This window comes from Xenopus laevis, chromosome 5L, assembly GCF_017654675.1.
Source record: "Xenopus laevis strain J_2021 chromosome 5L, Xenopus_laevis_v10.1, whole genome shotgun sequence".
Taxonomy (NCBI): Eukaryota; Metazoa; Chordata; class Amphibia; order Anura; family Pipidae; genus Xenopus; species Xenopus laevis.
The window spans coordinates 156,523,241-156,545,319 of NC_054379.1; the positions used below are offsets into that span (position 1 = coordinate 156,523,241).

The 22,079-nt window shown below is 40.3% G+C and overlaps 1 protein-coding gene across 2 annotated transcripts in view; it reads left to right on the forward strand.

Annotated features, from left to right (window-relative positions):
• Window positions 1-22,079, forward strand: part of LOC108717206 (kelch-like protein 29) — a 653,541-nt gene that overhangs the window by 268,564 nt on the left and 362,898 nt on the right. The gene's annotated exons all lie outside the window — the stretch shown is intronic.

Here is a 22,079-nt window from a genome sequence, read left to right on the forward strand (position 1 = left end):
CATATGGGGGAAAAAACACATCTTTGGGTCTAGTTCTCCTTTAAGATTTTACTTCTTTTGAAGTCACACTATTTTATGAGCTACTGTATGTGTGTATCGCAGGTGTGCCGTAAAAACTGGAAAGCCTATATATCACCCCCTCGGCTGTTTTATCTCCCTTCCTATACTGTGAATGTAAAGCAGGCATCCATCTTTATGCCATGAATCTGCCAGTTTGGTAGGGCGCTGTAGCTGTACAGTCAAGTGCCAGGCTGAATGATGGTGCCATTTAATGCCCTCATAATCAAAGGAAACAATAGATTGTAGTGGAACAGATGGGGGCACTCGTCATTGTCGAGATTAAGAAAAATGATCGGAGCGGGATCTTCGCTTTCGGCGGCAACCTCGACCCTTTTTGTTTGGCGCATGTGAAATTGGGCCTGGCACTTTGATAAAGTTGTTCGGAATTGGCTCGAGATCTGTTTAATAGAAAGAGTAAAGAAGGATGGAAGGTTTTAATATTTGTCTATGCAGAAAAAATATCCCCAGGGTGAGGGGCGACGGATTTGTATGTGTGCACAGAACATCTGTAAGATAAAAACCCACCCTACACAATCTGCCATTTATTGTGGCTGCTTCACAATTCTCCAGCATTTCCCCGGCATGGGGCTATAAACTACATCTGACATTTATGACATGAGTTTCTCACGGAAATTGGATCTGTTTGCAGACGGCACAGACGCAGGAGAGGCCAAAGGGGGAATGATGCCAAAGTACAAGCACGTCTTGGGAAATTGTGCATCAGGCAACATATACTCCACTGCAATTTCAAACTTTTCATCTATAAAGGCATTTATTTTCTGGAGGCGTTTAGTTTCTTTCTTCTCTTCTATAGAATACGTAACACAAGATCTGCTGAATGGAGCAAGAGACGGTCACTCCTTCAACCAAATTGCATGTATTGGAGCCATTTACTCATGGTTAGAGATGCACCAAATCCACTAGTTTGGATTCGGCCGAATCCTTTGTGAAAGATATGGCCGAACCGAATTTGAGCCCTAATTTGATTTGAGGGGGAGGAGGAAAGAGAGTTGTGCACACCTAAAAAAATTTTTGCTTCCTTGTTTGGCAATGAAAAGTCACATAATTTAAAGGATTTGGGTTCAGCCAGGCACAAGATTTCGGCCGAATACCGAACTGAATCCTGGATTCGGGGCATCCATACTCATGGTGACTATGCGCAATTTGCAGAGTGCAAGCCAATAATAGTACCGGTATGGGACCTGTTATCCAGAATGCGTGGGACCTGGGGTTTTCCAGATAATGGATCTTTCTGTAATTTGGATCTTTATACCTTTATGGTCCTGGAAAGATCAGGACTGCAGTGCACCCTTTATACAACTGGCCCCTCAGAGCAGCTACTGCATGTACAGTTATAGGATCCATTATCGGAAACCTGTTATCCAGCAAACTCCCATAGACTCCATTTAGTCAAAATAATCCACGTTCTTAAAAATGATTTCCTTTTTCTCTGTAATAATAAAACAGTAGCTTGTACTTGATCCCAACTAAGATATAATTAATCCTTATTGGAAGCAAAACCAGCCTATTGGGTTTATTTAATGTTTATATGATTTTCTAGTAGACTTAAGGTATGAAATTACAGAAAGATCCGTTACCTGGAAAACCTAAGGGATAACAGTACATACCTGAATTTTAAGGGGCCAGCACCAAGATATAATCGCCCTTTACTCAAAATGACTATTAAAATAGAAAAGTACAGAGAAGATCGACCATTAAAGGCAATGGAATGTCTCAGTTATTATGAAAGGTTGAACTATAAAAGTAAATAAAGCTTTGGAAAGAGAAATAGTAATTAGTTGGCTTAATTTGTATACATTTTTACTAATGAATTAAAAATACATCTAACATGTTCACTGCAGTGTAATTATATGTGACTGGTACCATAATATATTTCCCTGTCTTACCATAAAACCCCCCAGATCTTGCCAACCTTGTGTAAAGCACTGCCCTAAGCACAAAGGCTCCTCCCCCAAGTAGGTAACATGGCTGCCCCCAAGTGATCTCTTGATCAAAAACAGCAGCTGCTGTGAAACAGTTGCCGAACAACGGAATGTGATTTGGAATCCCACTAAAAGAACACTGTGTGTGAGTTACAGGCAGGACATGGGCAGAGACACCTTTAATAACAGGAACAGATGATGCCGGCAAAGGGCCATTCCAAAGAAATGAAATTCTTGCTTTGTCTCCAGGGCAGAATGAAAGCAAATATTGTCTGAAACCAAACACTCAGGTATATATAAGCTCATACGGGGAAAGTGCTGGTACATTCTTTATTATCTCACTGTAGTCTCTCACCCTTAATGGCTTCCCTTTAGGGGTTCTGTGCTCCGAAATTTCATTTACTGTTTAATTCCGGTTTGTGGCACAGTAAAAAAAAAAAGGTTGGAAATTCTGGTCAGTAAAACTAATATTAGTTCTTGGTTGCAGCTGTAATTGTAATAAAATCATCCTGGTCGAGCCTGAGCAGAGCAGCACCAATCTAGTGTCCTATTTACCTTCAAAAAAGTCAGTTGACTTAAAATGGCAATCGGTGGGGTGGCCCGAGTTCTCAATGGAGAGCAACATAAATTAGGGGGAGATTTGCTACCAAAGCTTATTGCTCTGACTCCTCTATTCCTGGAAATCTTACTACAAGCTAAGAGGAAGCCTGAGCAAATGTTCCACCCCAACAAGGCCTGGACCCAAGAAGTCGGATAAGTTCTCCAATGGGGGTCAAAGGGGTTGTTCACTTTTAAATTAACTTTTAGTATGATGTAGAGAGGGATATTCTGAAACCATTTGCAATTGGTTTTCATTTTTTATTATTTGTGGTTTTTGACTTATTTAGCTTTTTTTATTCAGCAGCTCTCCAGTTTGTAATTTCAGCCATCTGTTACTAGGGTCCAAATGACCCTAGCAACCACGTATTGATTTGCATAAGAGACTGGAACATGAAAAGGTGAGGCCTGAATAGAAAGATGAGTAATGCAAAGTAACAATAACTTTGTAGTCTTACAGCGTATTTGTTTTTTTAGATGGGTCAGTGACCCCACCCATTTGAAAGCTGGAAAGAGGCAGAAGACGAAGGCAAAGAATTAAAAAAAAATCTAAGAAGAAAAACTATAAAATAAAAATGAAGACCATTTGAAAAGTTGGTCAGACTTTTCAGCCATTCTATAACACACTAAAAGTTCTCCAATCTCCCCAAACGCCTTCCCTGTCTCTGCGCCGGCTTAAAATGAAAAAACGCCGGCGCTAATCACACGTGGTGGTTCGTTTTCCGAAGTTGCCCGAAGTTGCCTCACGAGGGCGACTTCGGAAAACGAATCGCCACGTGTGATTAGCGCCGGCGTTTTTTAATTTTAGCCCGCGCAGAGTCAGGGAAGGCGTTTGGGGAGATTGGTCGCCCCAAAAACGAGGCGATTAGTCGTCAGGCGACTAAATCTCCCCAAAACGCCCAGTGTGGCCTGACCCTAACAGTGGTTTCTCAGTAACACTACTTATTTTTATTATTTTTCACATAACGGATGTCTAGAGAGCCTTGAAACAGCTTTGACCCCTTTTTGCTATAGTAGTACAGGTCTGGGATCCAATTACGGAAACCTGTTATCCTGAAAGCTCTGAATTACGGAAAGGCCATCTCCAATAGACTCCATTTTTTTCAAATAATCCTAATTTTTAAAAAAGATTTCCTTTTTCTCTGTTATAATATAAAACGTTTACTTGATCCCAACTAAGATATAATTAATACTTATTGTAATTGGAACCAGCCTATTGGGTTTATTTAAAATTTATATGATTTTCTAGTAGTCTTAAGGTATGGAGATCCAAATTACAGAAAGATCCATTATTGCATTCTGGATAACAGGTCCCATACCTGTACTGTACTAGTTAAAGACCTAAGCAATGGTTACATAGCGATAACAGATGCCATTACACACACACACACATATATATATATATATATATATATTTACGTATTATATTTCAAATACCCTCTAATCATTGTGGCTGTGTGTGTATAGTAACTGTAATATAGAAATCCCCATTACTAATCAGACTCCCTCCCCAGAGCACTTCTGGCCTCCCTGTCTGATTTGAAGCGTGATTACTTACCATAATAATTCCAAATAACCAAAAATAACAGCCTGAAGGAATGACTCACGCATTCCATTAGTCTGTGCTGTTATTCCAATACTTAAAGGCAAAATAGCCCCTCCGCCTTCCAATCAGTGGGAATTCCATCCTGTAATGCAATGTCTGTCATTTTGTCATGTTTCTGTACAAATGTTGATTTGTTGAATGTACTGACATTGCAGCCCTTCCCGTTCCCTTCCTTTTTTGTTATTGAGGACCCATCCTACTTAAAAGGTTTGTTTGCCTTTGCATTAGAGATTAATATTAGTAAAATGTATTTATAGAGCACCAACATATTGCACAGCCCTGGAGACAATCTGCAATTGGTTTTCATTTTTTTGGAGTTATTTACCTTTTTATTCATCAGTTCTGCAGTTTATTTCAGAAATCTGGTTGCTATGGCCGGAATTCCCCTAGCAACCATGCGTTGATTTGAATAAGAGACTGGAATATGAATAGGAGAGGCCTGAATAGAAAGACGAGTAATAAAAAGTGGCAATAAGATCAGTGACATGAAACGCTGTGAGCACCTGCAATATCTGGGGTCGTGTTATCGGAGTGGTAATTTCTGCAGAACTGTTTTATATAACATGAAATATTTTGCATCAGACACATTTTATATTCATGGACGTGTCCGTTTTGCATTTGGAGACTTAATAAATCAGTGTCTGCTCAAGTACTAATTGGAAGCCATCTTGGATTCTGAGGCTGCAGAAACAGCTGTGTCATATGTAGGGATCAGTGCGAGTCTCCAGTTAGGAGCTAAATACAGTGTCCTCTGCCATCTGCTCTCATACTATCATAATCACTTGCTAAATGTCGGGAAGTTTGCACAAACCTTCCTCTTACCAATGCAGAAGGTGTGCATATTTAACCTTCAACATGAATTTGTAGCTAATCATATGTATGTGCGTGTATTAGTATGATTACTGATTAAATATTGTTCTCTTATTTCTAAATATATTGGTATTACAGTTCACTTTGGACTTCCCTGATTTTCTATAACCTGTACATTATCCCTGAGCTGAGCTGTAACGTAGTCTTCAGTTTGTTACAGAATCCTTCACTTGTCCCTTATAATACATGAGTTCCCTGTATAACTCAGCCTGCAGCCTTGTACCTTTATATGGTCACAGAACAACCCCTCAGTGACTTCTGATATCCTTATCATTTACAGTAGGGGGTACATTATCCCTTATAATACATGAGAGATACTCCAAGTTCCCTGTATAACTCAGCCTGCAGCCTTGTGCCTTTATATGGTCACAGAACAACCCCTCAGTGACTTCTAATATCCTTATCATTTACAGTAGGGGGTACATTATCCCTTATAATACATTAGTAATACTCAGAGTTCCCCCTGTATAACTCAGCCTGCAGCCTTGTGCCTTTATATGGTCACAGAACAACCCCTCAGTGACTTCTAATATCCTTATCATTTACATTAGGGGGTACATTATCCCTTATAATACATGAGTGATACTCAGAGTTCCCTGTATAACTCAGCCTGCAGCCTTGTGCCTTTATATGGTCACAGAACAACCCCTCAGTGACTTCTAATATCCTTATCATTTACAGTAGGGGGTACATTATCCCTTATAATACATTAGTGATACTCAGAGTTCCCCCTGTATAACTCAGCCTGCAGCCTTGTGCCTTTATATAGTCACAGAACAATCCCTCAGTGACTTCTAATATCCATATCATTTTCAGTAGGGGGTACATTATCCCTTATAATACATGAGTGATACTCAGAGTTCCCTGTATAACTCAGCCTGCAGCCTTGTGCCTTTATATAGTCACAGAACAATCCCTCAGTGACTTCTAATATCCTTATCATTTACAGTAGGGGGTACATTATCCCTTATAATACATGAGTGATACTCAGAGTTCCCTGTATAACTCAGCCTGCAGCCTTGTGCCTTTATATGGTCACAGAACAACCCCTCAGTGACTTCTAATATCCTTATCATTTACAGTAGGGGGTAAATTATCCCTTATAATGAGGGTGAAATCTCTGACCTTTAAACAGTATCCTTATATTTGCAGTAGGGGTAACCTAAAACGCTATATCCACTGCTGTATGAACGCCTATTCTCCAACAATGATTAAAATGGCAAATGTCTCCTTTTCCCAATATATATATATATATATATATATATATATATATATATATATATATATATATATATATATATATATATATTAGATTAAAAAAAAACAATCCTTATCTTAATTGAGATTACGGCTTTAGCAGGCTGATAAAATTAATGAGTGGAGCTGAACACAAGGAGATGGGGATTGTGCTCGAGTGAATGTTACAACAATGAGCTGATTACAGTCGGGGAGGCCCCCCGCTGACTTCTACAAGAACGACAATCTTCCTCAATATGGTTATTATGATGATGCGGATAAAACCTTGGAGAGGAAGTTGTAATTGTTGCCTCCTCGCTAGTCTCGCAGCGTTAATTTGTAGAGCTAGCACTTCATGGGAATTACCATTGAGCGGGTCTGAGCACGTCAGCACAAAGCCGAGTGATTGCTCTGTCAGTGGAAGGAGCCCCTCTCAAGTGTCTAATTATTGATCATATGATGTTTTCTTCACTCTGCCTTTCATGCGCGCCTGAATGGGAGTTCCTACATAATGCATGAATATATATATATATATATTTTTTTTCTGAGCAGTAAATAATTCAGACCTTATAACACACATATACGCCGATTGTAAGAACAACAAAGAAAGGACCTTAAAGGGTAACTGTCAGCCTTTATTACTTAACATTCTCTATGCTTCGTGTTGTTACGGAAGCTTGGAAGACTATATTGTAGATGTTTTGCATAAACACACTTCAAAGTCTTGCATTGCTCATATCAACTCTGTAAAACCTACCTATCCAGCTGAGCAGGCTCATACTATAGATATTTCTAATAAGAGCACTTCAAAGGCTTGCCTTCCTCTTATCACTCCTGTAAACTCTGCCTACTAAGCTGAGCTGATTTACACCCTAGACGCCAAAATAAAAGCACTTTAAAGGCCATCTTTGTTGTGTAAACCCTACCTACCAAGCTGAGCAGTCTCATACTAAAAATCAGGGGTCTCCCACCTTTTTACCCATGAGCCACATTGACGTTTTAAAGAGTTGGGGAGCAACACAAAAGCATGAAAATAGTCCCTGTGCTGTGATTGGCTATTTGGTAGCCCCTATGTGGACTGGCATCTACAGGAGTCTCTGTTTGGCAGTACACCTGGTTTTTATGAAACCAAAACTTGCCTCCAAGCCTGGAATTCAAAAATAAGCACCTGCTTTGAGGCCACTGGGAGCATCATCCAAGGGGTTGGGGATCACTGCTATAGATGCTTTGAATAAAAGCTCTTCGAAAGACTTGCCTTCTCATATCAGGGATGTAAACCCTACCCACTTAGCTAAGCTAAGTTGCTTTCAATAGAAACAATTCAAAAGGTGGCCTTTCTCATATAATTTCTGCAAACTCTCCCTACTAAGATGTGCAAGCTCATACTATAGATGCTTTGAATAAAAACAAGACATTTGATGATGTCACTTCCGGTTTGCAGCTCCATCACTTCCTGTTTGATGGTGGTCGGCGGGTTGCGGATAAGGCAGTTGCGGGTCCAGGTCAGGTAGCGAATCAAAGTGGGTAAATTTGTGGGTTGTGGTTCGGGCTGCGAGTTCGGGTTCAGGTCGTTTTTGGGAAGTTGGTTCCGTGCAGGACTCTACCCCAAAATGGCTAGACGTTGCTTACCAATGTTTATTGAAATTCTATACGAATTAGGGCCTCATGGGGCCCATTTATGTTTAGTAGTAGGCTGGCACAAACCGGATTTCACTCCAATACTTGATGCAGATAAAAAGTCGTTTAATTAACAAAAATAAACATCTTATAAAGTAGCCTTATGCGTTTCATGCCTTGTGGGCACTTCATAATAGGCTGAAAGTTTTCTGTACATGCAGTGGTATTTAAGTTAATAAATATACTGTATGTTTAAATATATATTTAATATATTTAAGTGAACCAATCAAAAACATGCTTAGGACAGCAAATCAGAAAGGTTAATACAAATGAAATTGGACTGTCCAAAGATACAAAGTTATACATAAACGTACAAACATTAAAAGCTTAAAATGACACAATAGAGATATTGTTACTGTTAAATAATTGTAGACGAAAATATATAAGGTATGGTGACAGTTTAACGTAAAAGTATTTTTAAACAAAACAAGACACATTATAGTCCAAGTTCATTCCCGATGGTTGTCAAGTTCCTAGAAAAAAGATCAATCCAATGTATTTCCTCCTTCAATATGTAGTGACCTTTTCTATGCCAATTACTGAAAAAAAGTTGAGACCTGTTTGTACAATCAGCAAAATGTCTAGCTACAAAAGTTGAAACTATTTTCATTCTTAAAGGGATACTGTCATGGGAACATTTTTTTTTCTCAAAATGAATCAGTTATTAGTGCTGCTCCAGCAGAATTCTGCACTGAAATCCATTTCTCAAAAGAGCAAACTGATTTTTTTTATATTCAATTTGGAAATCTGACATGGGGCTAGACATATTGTCAATTTCCCAGCTGCCCCTGGTCATGTGACTTGTGCCTGCACTTTAGGAGAGAAAGGCTTTCTGGCAGGCTGCTGTGTTTCCTTCTCAATGTAACTGAATGGGAAATGGGTTTTTACTATTGAGTGTTGTTCTTAGATCTACCAGGCAGCTGTTATCTCGTGTTAGGGAGCTGCTATCTGGTTACCTTCCCATTGTTCTTTTGTTTGGCTGCTGGGGGGGAAAAAGGGAGGGGGTGATATCACTCCAACTTGCAGTACAGCAGCAAAGAGTGATTGAAGTTTATCAGAGCACAAGTCACATGACTTGGGGCAGCTGGGAAATTGACAATATGTCTAGCTCCTTGTCTGATTTCAAAATTGAATATAAAAAAATCTGTTTGCTCTTTTGAGAAATGGATTTCAGTGCAGACTTCTGCTAGAGCAGCACTATTAACTGATTCATTTTGAAAAAAATTTTTTTTCCCATGACAGTATCCCTTTAATGCTAAGGATATGTTCCCTGACTCTCTCTTTTAAAGTGCAACTAGTTTGGCCGACATATTGCGCCAGGGAACATTTTTTACAATCAGATATACCACATTTTTAGAGTTGCAATTAATACATTGTTTTATATTATACGTTTTTTCAGATAGAAATGAAGAATAAGTAGTAGTTTTACTGACATAATTACACGTAATACATCTCAGGGCTCCACATTTATGCGTACCTACTGTAGTTAACCATGTGTTATGTATGGATTCCGTACTTTCTATAAGGTTTGGACAAAGAAGATCTCCAATGGTTTTTGATCATCTTGAGACGAAACGACAAGGAAGCCCTAGAATTTTATCAAGTATAGAATCTGTAGCCAGATTTTTATTGATAATACTTTTAATTTGATTCAATTGAGTGCATTGAATTAGAATACAATATAGAGTTTCTATAGTGTTTTCTTTTGTTTTGGAAGACTCAATATAAGATGAAGAAAGACTTGATTGACCACAATTATCATTGGCTTGATATCTTTTGAAGAGATTGCATCGTTCTACCTAGCATGTACCTTATACCTCCTGGGCTCCCTGCAGCCACAGGGTCTGCTTCCTTTGTAGTTACACCCCTGACTAAGGGAGGAACTCCACGATGCATCTGGTGCCGACACGTCACCATGCGACGAAACACATGCGACGTTGTGAAGAGACAGGAAGTGAAGGAGAAAATCGCAGGTAAAAACTACATTCATCCGTCAGTTGGATAAATGGAGTTCTATCATGCAATTCTCCTTCACTTCCTATTTCTTCACAACATCCGACTCGTCGCATGCGTTTCGTCGCATGGTGATGTGTCGGCACCAGATGCATCATGGAGTTCCTCCCTTAAAGGTTATGTTAAGTACAACAGGCACAAGGGGCACATGTAGGTGCAAGCTCAAGGTAAATAGCATTTTTTTTAGGTGCGGTTGTACAGCTATTAAGAAAACCTTTATACAGTTACTGCAACTGCCAGATTTTTATTGATAATCCTTTTGTTTTGATTCAATTGAGAGCTTTGAGTTAGAATACAAGATGGAGTTTCTATATTGTTTTCTTTTGTTTTGGAAGACTCAATATAAGACGAAGAAAGACTTGATTGACAACAATTATCATTGGATTGATATATTTTGAAGAGTTTGCATCGTTCTACATGCATAGCTTGTATCTTATACCTCTTATACCTCCTGGGCCCCCTGCAGCCACAGGGTCTGCTTCCTCTATAGTTACGCCCCTGCCTGATGGTTATGGTAAGTACAACAGGCACAAGGGCACATGTAAGTGCAAGCTCAAGGTAAATAGCATTATAGGTGTGGTTGTACAGCTATTAATGAAACCTCATACAATTACTGCAACTGCCAGATTTTTATTGATAATCCTTTTGATTTGATTCAATTGAGAGCGTAGAGTTAGAATACAAGGTAGAGTTTCTATATTGTTTTCTTTTGTTTTGGAAGACTCAATATAAGACGAAGAAAGACTTGAATGACCACAATTATCATTGGCTTGATATCTTTTTAAGAGATTGCATCGTTCTACTTAGCTTGTACCTTATAACTCCTGGCCCCCCTGCAGCCACAGGATTCCTTTGTAGTTACACCCCTGACTGATGGAAAGTAGAACGGGCACAAGGGCACATGTAGGTGCAAGTTCAAGGTAAATAGCATTTTTATAGGTGCGGTTGTACAGCTATTAATGAAACCTCATAGAATTACTGCAACTGTCAGATTTTTATTGATAATCCTTTTGATTTGATTCAATTGAGAGCTTCGAGTTAAAATACAATAAAGAGAATCTATATTGTTTTCGTTTGTTTTGGAAGACACAACATAAGACGAAGAAAAACCTGATTGACCACAATTATCATTGGATTGATATCTTTTGAAGATGTTGCATCATTCTACTTGCATAGCTTGTACCTTATACCTCTCATACAGTACCTCCTGGGCCCCCTGCAGCCACAGGGTCTGCTTCTTTTGTAGTTTCGCCGCTAACTGATTATGGTCAGTACAACAGGCACTAGGGCACATGTAGGTGCAAGCTCAAGATAAATAGCATTTTAATAGGTGCGGTTGTACAGCTATTAATGAAACCTCATACAGTTACTGCAAAGAAAGTCAGAATACCAGGGGGTTTAGTTTTCCTTTTTACACGCAGAGGCAGCTTCTTTCAGGCACATTAATCTGTCAGCTCCTCATATAAAAGAGCAGAGAAACCTTTGCAATTAGAGAATATACCACCGGTGTTGGTAATTAGTCAGTCTGGAGTGCGAATAAAGATTTTCCTTGCCAATTTTCCTTTATCTTATCGCTTCTTCATAGCACTCTGAAGGGATGGGAGATAAGTGCGCTCAACCCAGAAACATCTGGCTCATTGAAGGGGAACCTAACTGCCAGTTACAGATGTCACATATTCCTTAGGACACGCACCGAGGCACTAACTGATGTGAGGGAAAGGAACTCTTTCACTGTTCTTTAAAGATAGTTAGATATCCAACAAAATATGCATTAAAGCAACAACTGAGTGTTAAAATAAAAGCTGGGTAAATAGATAGGAGAGGCCTGAAGAGAAAGATGAGTAATAAAAAGTAGCAATAATAATACATTGTTACAGAGTTTTTGTTTTTTTGATGGAGTCAGTGCAGGGTCGGACTGGGGGGCTGCTGCCTTAGGGCCCCCCCATGCCTCCCGTCCCTGGCGTAAACCCCTCTACACCCCCTGCCAATACCGCAACCCTCTTCCAGCCACCTCCTTGCCCGTGCACGTACCTTTCTGGGGCAGGAGAAGGTGGTCGGGCAGCAGCGACAGATTGCTCTAGGGACTAGGTCCAATCCGACCCTGGGTCAGCGACCCCAATTTGAAAGCTGGAAAGAGTTTAATAGTTCAAAAACAATAAAAAAGACAAAATGAAAGCCAATTAAAAAGTTGCTTAGAATTGGCCATTCTATAACATACTAGAAGTTGGAGAACTATCGCGAATATGAAAAATTGATACAAGATTCATCATACTGAAATAAGAAACTTTCTAAATACAATCAATTAAAAATTCTGTACTGTTTCTGAAATAATCAAGTTTTTCATTTTTGGGATAGTTCATCTTTAATGGTGAACTACCCCTGTAATGAAAGTGGTTTTACCCGCAACTGGCAGTGGGGAAATCACGGAGACCACAAATGCACTTGCAGACCTAAATGAGTCCTAGGGTGTAGCGCCTCTATCCTAATTTTTCTTGAGTTTTACTTCTCCTTTAACTCAGTGAGATGGAGCACTTTCTTTTCAAGGTTTAATAAAAAGGAATTTGATTGGCCATCGATGCAGCAGCCCTACCTTTGCCTCCGAGTGACTGGCGACCCCCGTCCAACCCAGTCCCACGCTCCTCAGAACAATACCGGAGTGATAATGAGTGTTTACAGCACGGCAGGGGCACTTTGCTACTTCTAATCAGTTACAGATATCCTTCTTTACAAGCCGCTCGTTGAAATGTTCCGAAGCCCAGACCTCCCTCTTGTCAGCGGTGCGTGGACAGAATTACAGCCCTGATAAATTCCGATTGGCTTCTGACACCGCTCCACCGAAAGAGATGAGATTTTATAGCGAGATGAAACGTGGGATTCATTGAAGGAGGCAGGTGCACATAGATCTTTTCAAGTTGGACTCGTTTGGAAAATGAGACCTCCTAGAAGATTTTATTGGCTTATTTTTTTGGTTGTTGTTAGTTTGGCTTGTCCGCTGCAGAACATCACTCAACATCATCCCTCTCCCTTCTTGCTCCTCTCCTCCTGTCTTTTTTTAAATGAAAAGCATTGGGTTCAATAACCTTAGAATAATACAAGATTGTTTCCTTGCTGGAAAGACATGAGTAGAAAATATATTGAGAAAGATGTCCCTCGGCGCTGCCATCAGAGAAACGCCAGCTTTTCAGCTGTTGTTGAACTACAACTCCTTATGTTGTCTGTGGGATGCTGGCTTGGACATATATATGTATATATATATATATATATACAGTATCTACAGGTATAGGATCTGTTATCACAGCGTTGGCACCTTTTTGCTATAGTAGTACAGATGTGGGATCCAATTTAGGAAACATGTTATCCTAAAAAGCTCCAAATTACGGAATGGCCATCTCCCATAGACTCCATTTTATCTAAATAATCCAAATATTTAAAAAACAATTTCCTTTTTCTGTGTAATAATAAAACAGTCCCTTGTACTTGATCCCAACTAAGATATAATTAATCCTTATTGGAAGCAAAACCAGCCTATTGGCTTTATTTAATGTTTATATGATTTTCTAGTAGACTTCAGGTATGAAGATCCAAATTATAGAAAGATCAGATATCCAGAAACCCCATTATACAGAAAGCTCCGAATTACAGAAAGGCCGTCTCCCATAGACTCAATTATAATCAAATAATTCAGATGTTTAAAAATGATTCCCTTTTTCTGTGTAATAATAAAACAGTAGCTTGTACTTGATCCCAACTAAGATATAATTAATCCTTATTGGAAGCAAAACCAGCCTATTGAGTTTATTTAATGTTTACATGATTTTCTAGTTGACGAAATATATGAAGATCCACATTACTACTATTTTTCAAGAATCCCTGCTATTCTGGGGGGCCTAGAGAAATGACCCACTCAGCCCTGTACTAAAAGCTATTCTGAACCTGACAAACCAGGCATAACCTGCATTTATCAACATTGAACCTCATTTTCCAGTTTGCTGCCCAGTTTCCCAATTTAGACAAATCACTTTGCAAAGTGGCAGCATCCTGCATGGAACCTATAGTTCTGCACAATTTAGTATCATCTGCAAAAATAGAAACCGTACTTGGTCTTCATTATTTACTTTTTATAGTTTTCTAATTATTTGCCCTCCGATTTTAGTATGTTATAGAATGGCCAATTCTTAACTAATTTTCAATTGGTCTTCATTTGTTATTTTTTATAGTCTTTTGTTTAATTATTTGCCTTCTTCTACTGACTCTTTCAAGCTTTCATATTGGGAGGGGTCACTGACCCCATCTAAAAACCAAATGCTCATAATGGCAATAAATGTATTGTTATTGCTTCTTTTTATTACTCATCTTTCTATTTAGGTCCTCGTCTATTCATATTCCAGTCTCTCATTCAAATCCATGTATTGTTGCTAGGGTAATTTGGACCCTAGCAACCGGATTGCTGAATTCTCCTATACAATGGAGTTACACATGTATTTCCCAATGGAAGCATCAGACTGAGTAGTGAGCAAGCTTTTGTGCTAATAAGCGCGACTGATACTTCATCCTATTTCTAATCCTTGGGAAGCAATGCAAAGCTCGGGAGATTAAAGCAGAGCAACGGACTTCAACCTCTCAGCAAAGCAAATGATGATCTGTTTCTCTACACAATGTGCGTTTAATCAGCTACCTGATAATAATGGGGCTTAACTAGCCGCTTTGTCTGATAATCCCTCATGTTTGCTGCTTGCTGCCATCTGACCTACTGACAATTACAATTAAATACAGAAAAATGCTCAGATATTCTTCCATAGATATATTATACAATCTGGCTAACCTTCTACATGAATTTGTAGCTAATCATATGTATGTGCATGTATTAGTATGATTACTGATTATATATTGTTCTCTTATTTCTAAATATATTGGTATTACAGTTCACTTTGGACTTCCCTGATTTTGTATAACCATAATCTGTACATTATCCCTGAGCTGAGCTGTAACGTAGTCTTCAGTTGGTTACAGAATCCATCACGTGTCCCTTGTAATATATGAGTGATACTCAGAGTTCCCTGTATAACTCAGCCTGCAGCCTTGTGCCTTTATATGGTCACAGAACCCCTCAGTGACTTCTAATATCCTTATCATTTACAGTAGGGGGTACATTATCCCTTATAATACATGAGTGATACTCAGAGATCCCTGTATAACTCAGCCTGCAGCCTTGTGCCTTTATATGGTCACAGAACAACCCCTCAGTGACTTCTAATATCCTTATCATTTACAGTAGGGGGTACATTATCCCATATAATACATGAGTGATACTCAGAGTTCCCTGTATAACTCAGCCTGCAGCCTTGTGTCTTTATATGGTCACAGAACAACCCCTCAGTGACTTCTAATATCCTTATCATTTACAGTAGGGGGTACATTATCCCTTATAATACATGAGTGATACTCAGAGTTCCCTGTATAACTCTGCCTGCAGCCTTGTGCCTTTATATGGTCACAGAACCCCTCAATGACTTCTAATATCCTTATCATTTACAGTAGGGGGTACATTATGCCTTATAATACATGAGTGATACTCAGAGTTCCCTGTATAACTCAGCCTGCAGCCTTGTGCCTTTATATGGTCACAGAACCCCTCAGTGACTTCTAATATCCTTATCATTTACAGTAGGGGGTACATTATCCCTTATAATACATGAGTGATACTCAGAGTTCCCTGTATAACCATAACCATGTGCCTTTATATGGACACTGATCTGTATAAGTGCTTGCATAATGCTATGAGCCAACTTTGTATGGTCAAATTGGGTCAAGATCCATTCATCTTCCTTAGTTTACATGTATAGTCAATGTAAGGTCGAGACCAGTCTGTAGCAGTCACAATGAGGAATCAGAGCTCTGGAAGTTTGCTTTCATTTGCTGTGAGTATCTGACATACAGGATCAAATATTATCCAAATAGAAGACATAAAAATGCTTTTCTTTATTGAAGTTTTCTCTTTTCCCCACTTGTCTTACATCCCTGCCATTATCTTTCTCCTTCTTTCTACTTTAAAATATCAGGGGATTTGGCGCTGGAGTATCGCCCATGCTGTGCATAAAAGGTGCCTGAAAAGCCCCAAAAAAAAAAGACACTTAAAATTCAAAGTAATTTCCGAATGTCCTCAGCCGAAATAACCGCGCAGATTAATCCCTCTAAAATCACTGCATGAATGCACTTGTAAGAATTTAAATTTTAAATTTCATTTTTGTTACACTGATATTGAAAGTGTATATATCCCCTCAGCCCGCTGTAACTTTTAGAGCGCAGTTATTATGCCTCCAGATAATTTACAAAGTTTGATCGGGGGGAGCGGAGAGACAGTACATCTAATATGTTTCTCTCAAGGCATATTCTTTGAGAATCGGCAAAAGATCTAATTAGTTATTTTAGACCTACTTAAAAATCATGGCCTTGCTTCATTGGAGAAAAGACTTGAAGGTAAAGGGGATCGAGCTTAAAAGGAGACGACTGCAGAATGTTAGTACGTCTAGTGCTCATGCCTCTGTTTGGTGCCATGTAGAAACTGTAGCATGTGACCCCATACGTTCCCTCGGACTTTGAAAAGGCAAAAAGGCCTCCTCTTTTCTATCCCTGGCCTTGGCCTTCTCTTTACTATCTCTGGCCTTGGCCTCAAATCTGTGTCATTCATTTCACTTTTCCTGAAACAGTTAAACTGACTATATACGGAAACATCTTTTGTGAAGATAATGTTGACTATTGTTGTTGATAGACCAATCTAGCTAGTCCCATAATTTGGCCTCCAATACAATGATTGGGTCATGAGGGCATTAGTATGTGACCACCAAGCCACACCCATACTTGCATTCCTATTGCCAACCAGCAATCTGCTGAGATTGCCATTTTTAACACTTATAATATTGACTTTTCAATATTGACTTTTCTTTTCTATCCCTGATCATGGCCTCCTCTTTTCCTCCTCATGGCCTCCTCCAGGCCAATGATTGGATCATGAGGGCCTTAATATGTGACCACCAAGCCACACCCATATCTGCATCCCTTCTGAAGAGATTGCTATTTTTGACACTAGTGATATTCTGGAGGCCTCTAACTCCTCTTTACTATCCCTGATCGTGGCCTCCTCTTTTCTATCCCTGGCCTTGGCCTCAGATCTGTGTCATTCATTTAATAAGAACAGTTAAGGTGGCTATATACAGAAACATCTGTTGTGTTGATAAGGTTGACCATTGTTGTTGATAGGCCGATCTAGCTAGTCCCATCATTGGGCCTCCAAGCCAATGATTGGATCATGAGGGCCTTAGTATGTTACCACTAAGCCACACTGTCATTTGCATCCCTATTTCCAAACAGAAGCTGCTGTGATACCTGAAATTTGTGCCACTAGTGATATTCTGGAGTCCTCTGACTCTTCTTTTCTATACCTGGCCTTGGCCTCAAATCTGCATAATTCATTTAACATTTGGTGGAGCAGTTAAGATGGCTATACATGGAAAGCTCTGCTGTGTTGATAAAGTTGACATACAGTGTCAACTTCATCTAGCTAGTGCTATCATTTGACTTTTCTTTTCTATCCCTGATCATGGCCTCCTCTTTTCTATCCCTGGCCTTGGCCTCAGATCTGTGTCATTCATTTCACTTTTCCTGGAACAGTTAAGGTGGCTATATACTGAAACATCTATTGTGTTGATAAGGTTGACCATTGTTGTTGATAGGCCTATCTAGCTAATCCCATCGTTTGGCCTCCAGGCCAATGATTGGATCATGCGGGCCTTAGTATGTGACCAACAAGCCACACCGACATTTGCATCCCTATTTACAACCAGGAATCTGCTGAGATACCTGCAAGAAGATGTGGGTACAGGTTGGTTGCGTGTCCTACAAAGGCAACGTTTTGCAGGTTAGGACCTTTGTGCCCACCCTTGACTTAAAAGTCATTGTGCTTTTTTGCCCTTATGTATAACAGAGCCCCATAGATTTGTATCTTTAGTAAATCTCCTAATGGCTTCCAGTTTAAGGAGGAGGCACAGTACATCTTATATTTACCATGCGAAATAAACCTCTGTAATGTTTAATTGGGTCACCATAAGAACCACATTTAATCACCAGGACCTCATCTAGATCCATCATCAAGTGCTCAACTCTCTTTAAGAATATATCTCATCCAGATAGGACTTTTTTGTTTTAATTTCTAGGATATATAAATATCAGAGCCTTGTGAATGTGTATCCTTAGTACCCTCCTAATGGCTGCCCCTGAATTCCATTTGCAGTTGGAAGGGGAATACACTCCATTCAAACGAAATAGGGGGCAGGGATGGTCGTTTTAATGGATGGTCTCCTGGATCTCCATTCTCTGATGTTTTTTTATTGCTGCTTTCAGCATAGAGTCCTAGTGAACCCATGTTCAAGGAGGAAAACAAATCTTACCAAAGCTCCAGCTCTACTTTAGTCTATGGGGAACTCTGGGAATGGACAGCAGAATTGAATTTAGCCCTTTGTGTTAAGAAAGAAAAATATTACAAATAAAGAAAAAAAAGAAATGAAATGGGTCTGTACCACTAGCAGCCCAGCAAGTGGAACTCATGTTAAGAGCACACTGAATGTACCCATACGTGCTAGGAATGGAGTGCCCGCATGCTGTTCTACTTGATGGAAACATTTGCTTCCCTGCCCTCTGCCACTTTTAACAAATAAAACACTTGACTTGTTTTTCCCCCCTCCCTTCCCAATGCATTTAACATGTTGAATTGCAGATAAATGGATGGCACTCATGCCCTTGCCTCTGAAGTAAAGAAAATAGATTTGGAGAATAAACCTGCATGTTCAGAGGGTCGTTAGGAAAGAAAGAGACAAATGTATTTGTTTAAAGTTTTGTGCAGTTTGTTAAGTTGTATTGAACACGGCTGAGCTTCCCCTAGCCACTAGCACTGATTGAATAAGTCCAGTTGTCTGAGGCTGAAGGCAAGTACATAGTGGTTGCTCCTGTATTTTGCACTGTCTCGGGTAGTTCTGACACATACAGGGTTGGACTGGAGGGCCCGGGGCCCACCGGGGGTTCTCTCTCAGGGCCCCCTGTCCTGCTGCCCCCCTAGACGTGCGGGTGCCCATGTGTGCAACCGTGCCATTCGCTCATATCTTTTTTTTTGCCGCGACAGGCCAGCAGGAAGAAAAGTAGGGTGCGGATCTGGGCCAACCATGAACACATACCTCCCAACTAGAGTCCTGCGCAGTTCCATTTTTTGGAACCCATACCCGACCCGTACTTCTATTGAGAAGACCCGTGACCTGCAGAACTGCCGACACGCGTCTATACCCGCACCCCAAACTTCTACCCGCAACGCGCAGGGTAACGCCAAATTTTGTCAGCTAAACCCGCAGTCCTGGGTTTGCTACTGAAATGTCCCGACTTTCTCTTTGAACTCCTGCACTGAACAGCCAGAGCAAGATACAATGTTTGTAACTTCATTTGGCTTTTGGCAGAGAGCCCATAATATGTGGCAAGTGCACTTTTGTTACAATTTAAGCTTAGCTATGAAGCAATTGTAACAATTTAAGATAAGCAGGTCTCTGGGGAAACTGACTTAAAGGGCAATTCACCCTCATTAGCAAAACTGTAATAACCACAGAAATGTGTTCACACCTTCATAACCTGGCAAATTTTGTAAAATGGAAATGGTAATTAGGGGGTGTGGCCATAAATGGGTGTGGTCAGATTTTTTTGGTCCCTCTTTCTATTTCCAAAATGTTGGGAGATATGTGAGACTGCACTGTTTAGACATCTCTTGCTCAGGCTTATGGTCAGTTATAGACCAGACAAGTTCAATCCTATATCCTATAATTATTTTCCTTCAGAGAGAATTGTATGAAGTCAGTGTCAGACTTGGTGGTCCAAGGTCCACTGGGGCTGCTGCCTCAGGGGCCCACACCCCCAGGAACAACTCCTCTCTGCCCTGGAAGCCCCCACCCCAGCAGCCAAGTACCTTATATTTAATTGGTTGAGCCTGTGGTAGGGGTCAGGGTGCAGCACGTCTAGTGGGCAGTGGCTCTGGGTCGTTGGGCCCAAGAGAGCTGGGGATCACATGGATCCAACTGGCCCAGTCCAATGCTCTCTGGAGCTTTTTGGTGCACAGGAAGTTCCTCCCCTTTAGGCCGGACCCAACCAGTGTTCCCATTTTTAGAGGCATGGTGAAGAATTGTGGAATTGACAATGGGCAGTGCCTGGGGATCGGGGACGAATCATGAGCATGTTAGGGCATAAAAGGGCATGGTCACACTTAGAGGCACATTTATCAAGGGTCGAATTTCGAATTCATGTGACTTTTTTAAAAACTCGAAATTCTACCAAATTCAAAATGTATTATAACAATGTAATTTTTTAAGTTTGGGTGAATAGGATCGACTCAAAAAGTCGAATCGAATTTGTTTCGAATTTTAAAAACTGCAAACAACTCCAAATTGATCCCTGGACGTCTCCCATCGACTTATACAGTAGTTCGGCAGGTTTTAGGTGGTGAATAGTTGAATTCAAGTTCTTAAAGGGCCAGAGTATGATAGATCTCAAAAATCGAATTTGAATAACTCCCTAGTCTAATTTGGCAATTTTGACCAAAAAAAATAAATAAACATTTTCAATTTGACCCTTGATGACTCTGCCCCCTAGAAATCACTGATCCAACGTTAATGCTGTTGGGTAATATAGGACAACTGGGAGATGCACTGTAGACACAAGCAATGTGTTAGCTTCCTTTGCACATCATGATTTATCTTTCTACATATGACTGTTTGTTTGTAAATTCATAATCCTGCTTTTCCATTGAGATTTAGGATTATACAGTATATAGTACGTGTGCAGAAAGAACAGACTGCTGTTATATCCTCCCCCCTTAGAAAATCTGGAAATGGGAAATGTGTGGAACTGTTTAAAACAAATGCAAAGTGAATTAATGAGACGCTGTCATTCTGTTGTGAATTGTCATGTTGTCATCCAGAAATGGGTGGGTAGGGAGTAACTTAATAGGGGTAGTTGTCAGCTGCCATGAAAGGAATTCTACACCTTCACATTGGGGGGTGGATTAACGTTTGCCTAAAGTGCCTTATTTTAAGTTTATTCATAACAAAATATTTAGGCGTGCCAGAGCCGGATTAAGACTAAACCGGGCCCTAGGCACAGTAGTGTTTTTACAGTTGTAAAAGAAGTATGGCTATGCTTGCGCATACCTCCCAACATTTTGGAAATAGAAAGAGGGACAAAAAAGTTGGCGAAAGTTTTGACCACGGCCCTCTTTGTGGCCACACCCAAGTTACCATGTTAATTTTACAAAATTTGGCAGGTTATGAAAGTTTGAACATATTTCTGTGTTTTTTTTCCAGACATTACAGTTTTGCATAGTCCCACTCCCAGAGAACCTTTACAAATTACTTTGCCCCTAAATCATTTTTTTGTCATTTTTTATTGGGTTTTTTGTAGTTTTTTTTCTCAGTTCTGTCTGCCCCCTCCCTCACTCCTTGTAACAGTTCAACAGTCCCACACCCACTGCCCCACACAAACCCTTTTCAATTTTACCCCCAGGTCACTTTTAAACGGCTAAAGCACAGCCTGCCAGCCTGGCCTGACTGCCCCCCCTCATAAACCAGTCACAGTCCCACTCTTCAAAAATATAAGTAATTAAAAAAAAATTCAGCCTGCAGCAGGCACTGCCCACACACACCGACCAGGCACAGGTCGCAAGGCAAAACACAGGTTTAGAGAGGAGCTCCTAACAAAATGAAGTTTGGCTTTTATTGCCTTTGGCGATCCTTCCCCTCTGATGTAATGGTGCCGCAGTGTCAGCACGCCGTGACATCACCCCGTTTTCCAAATTAGGAAAACCAGGCAGGATTTCAAGAGATTGACGAAACGATCGGCCAATTCCAGATCTACACTTCAAAGCCTCGCCCCTGACGTCACTGTCCCGCTTTCATCACCTCACAGTCCCGCTCCGCTACGTCATGTTCCATCCCTGCTAAGTCACAGCCCCCCCTGCTAAGTCACAGCCCCCCCCGCTACATCATGGTCCCGCC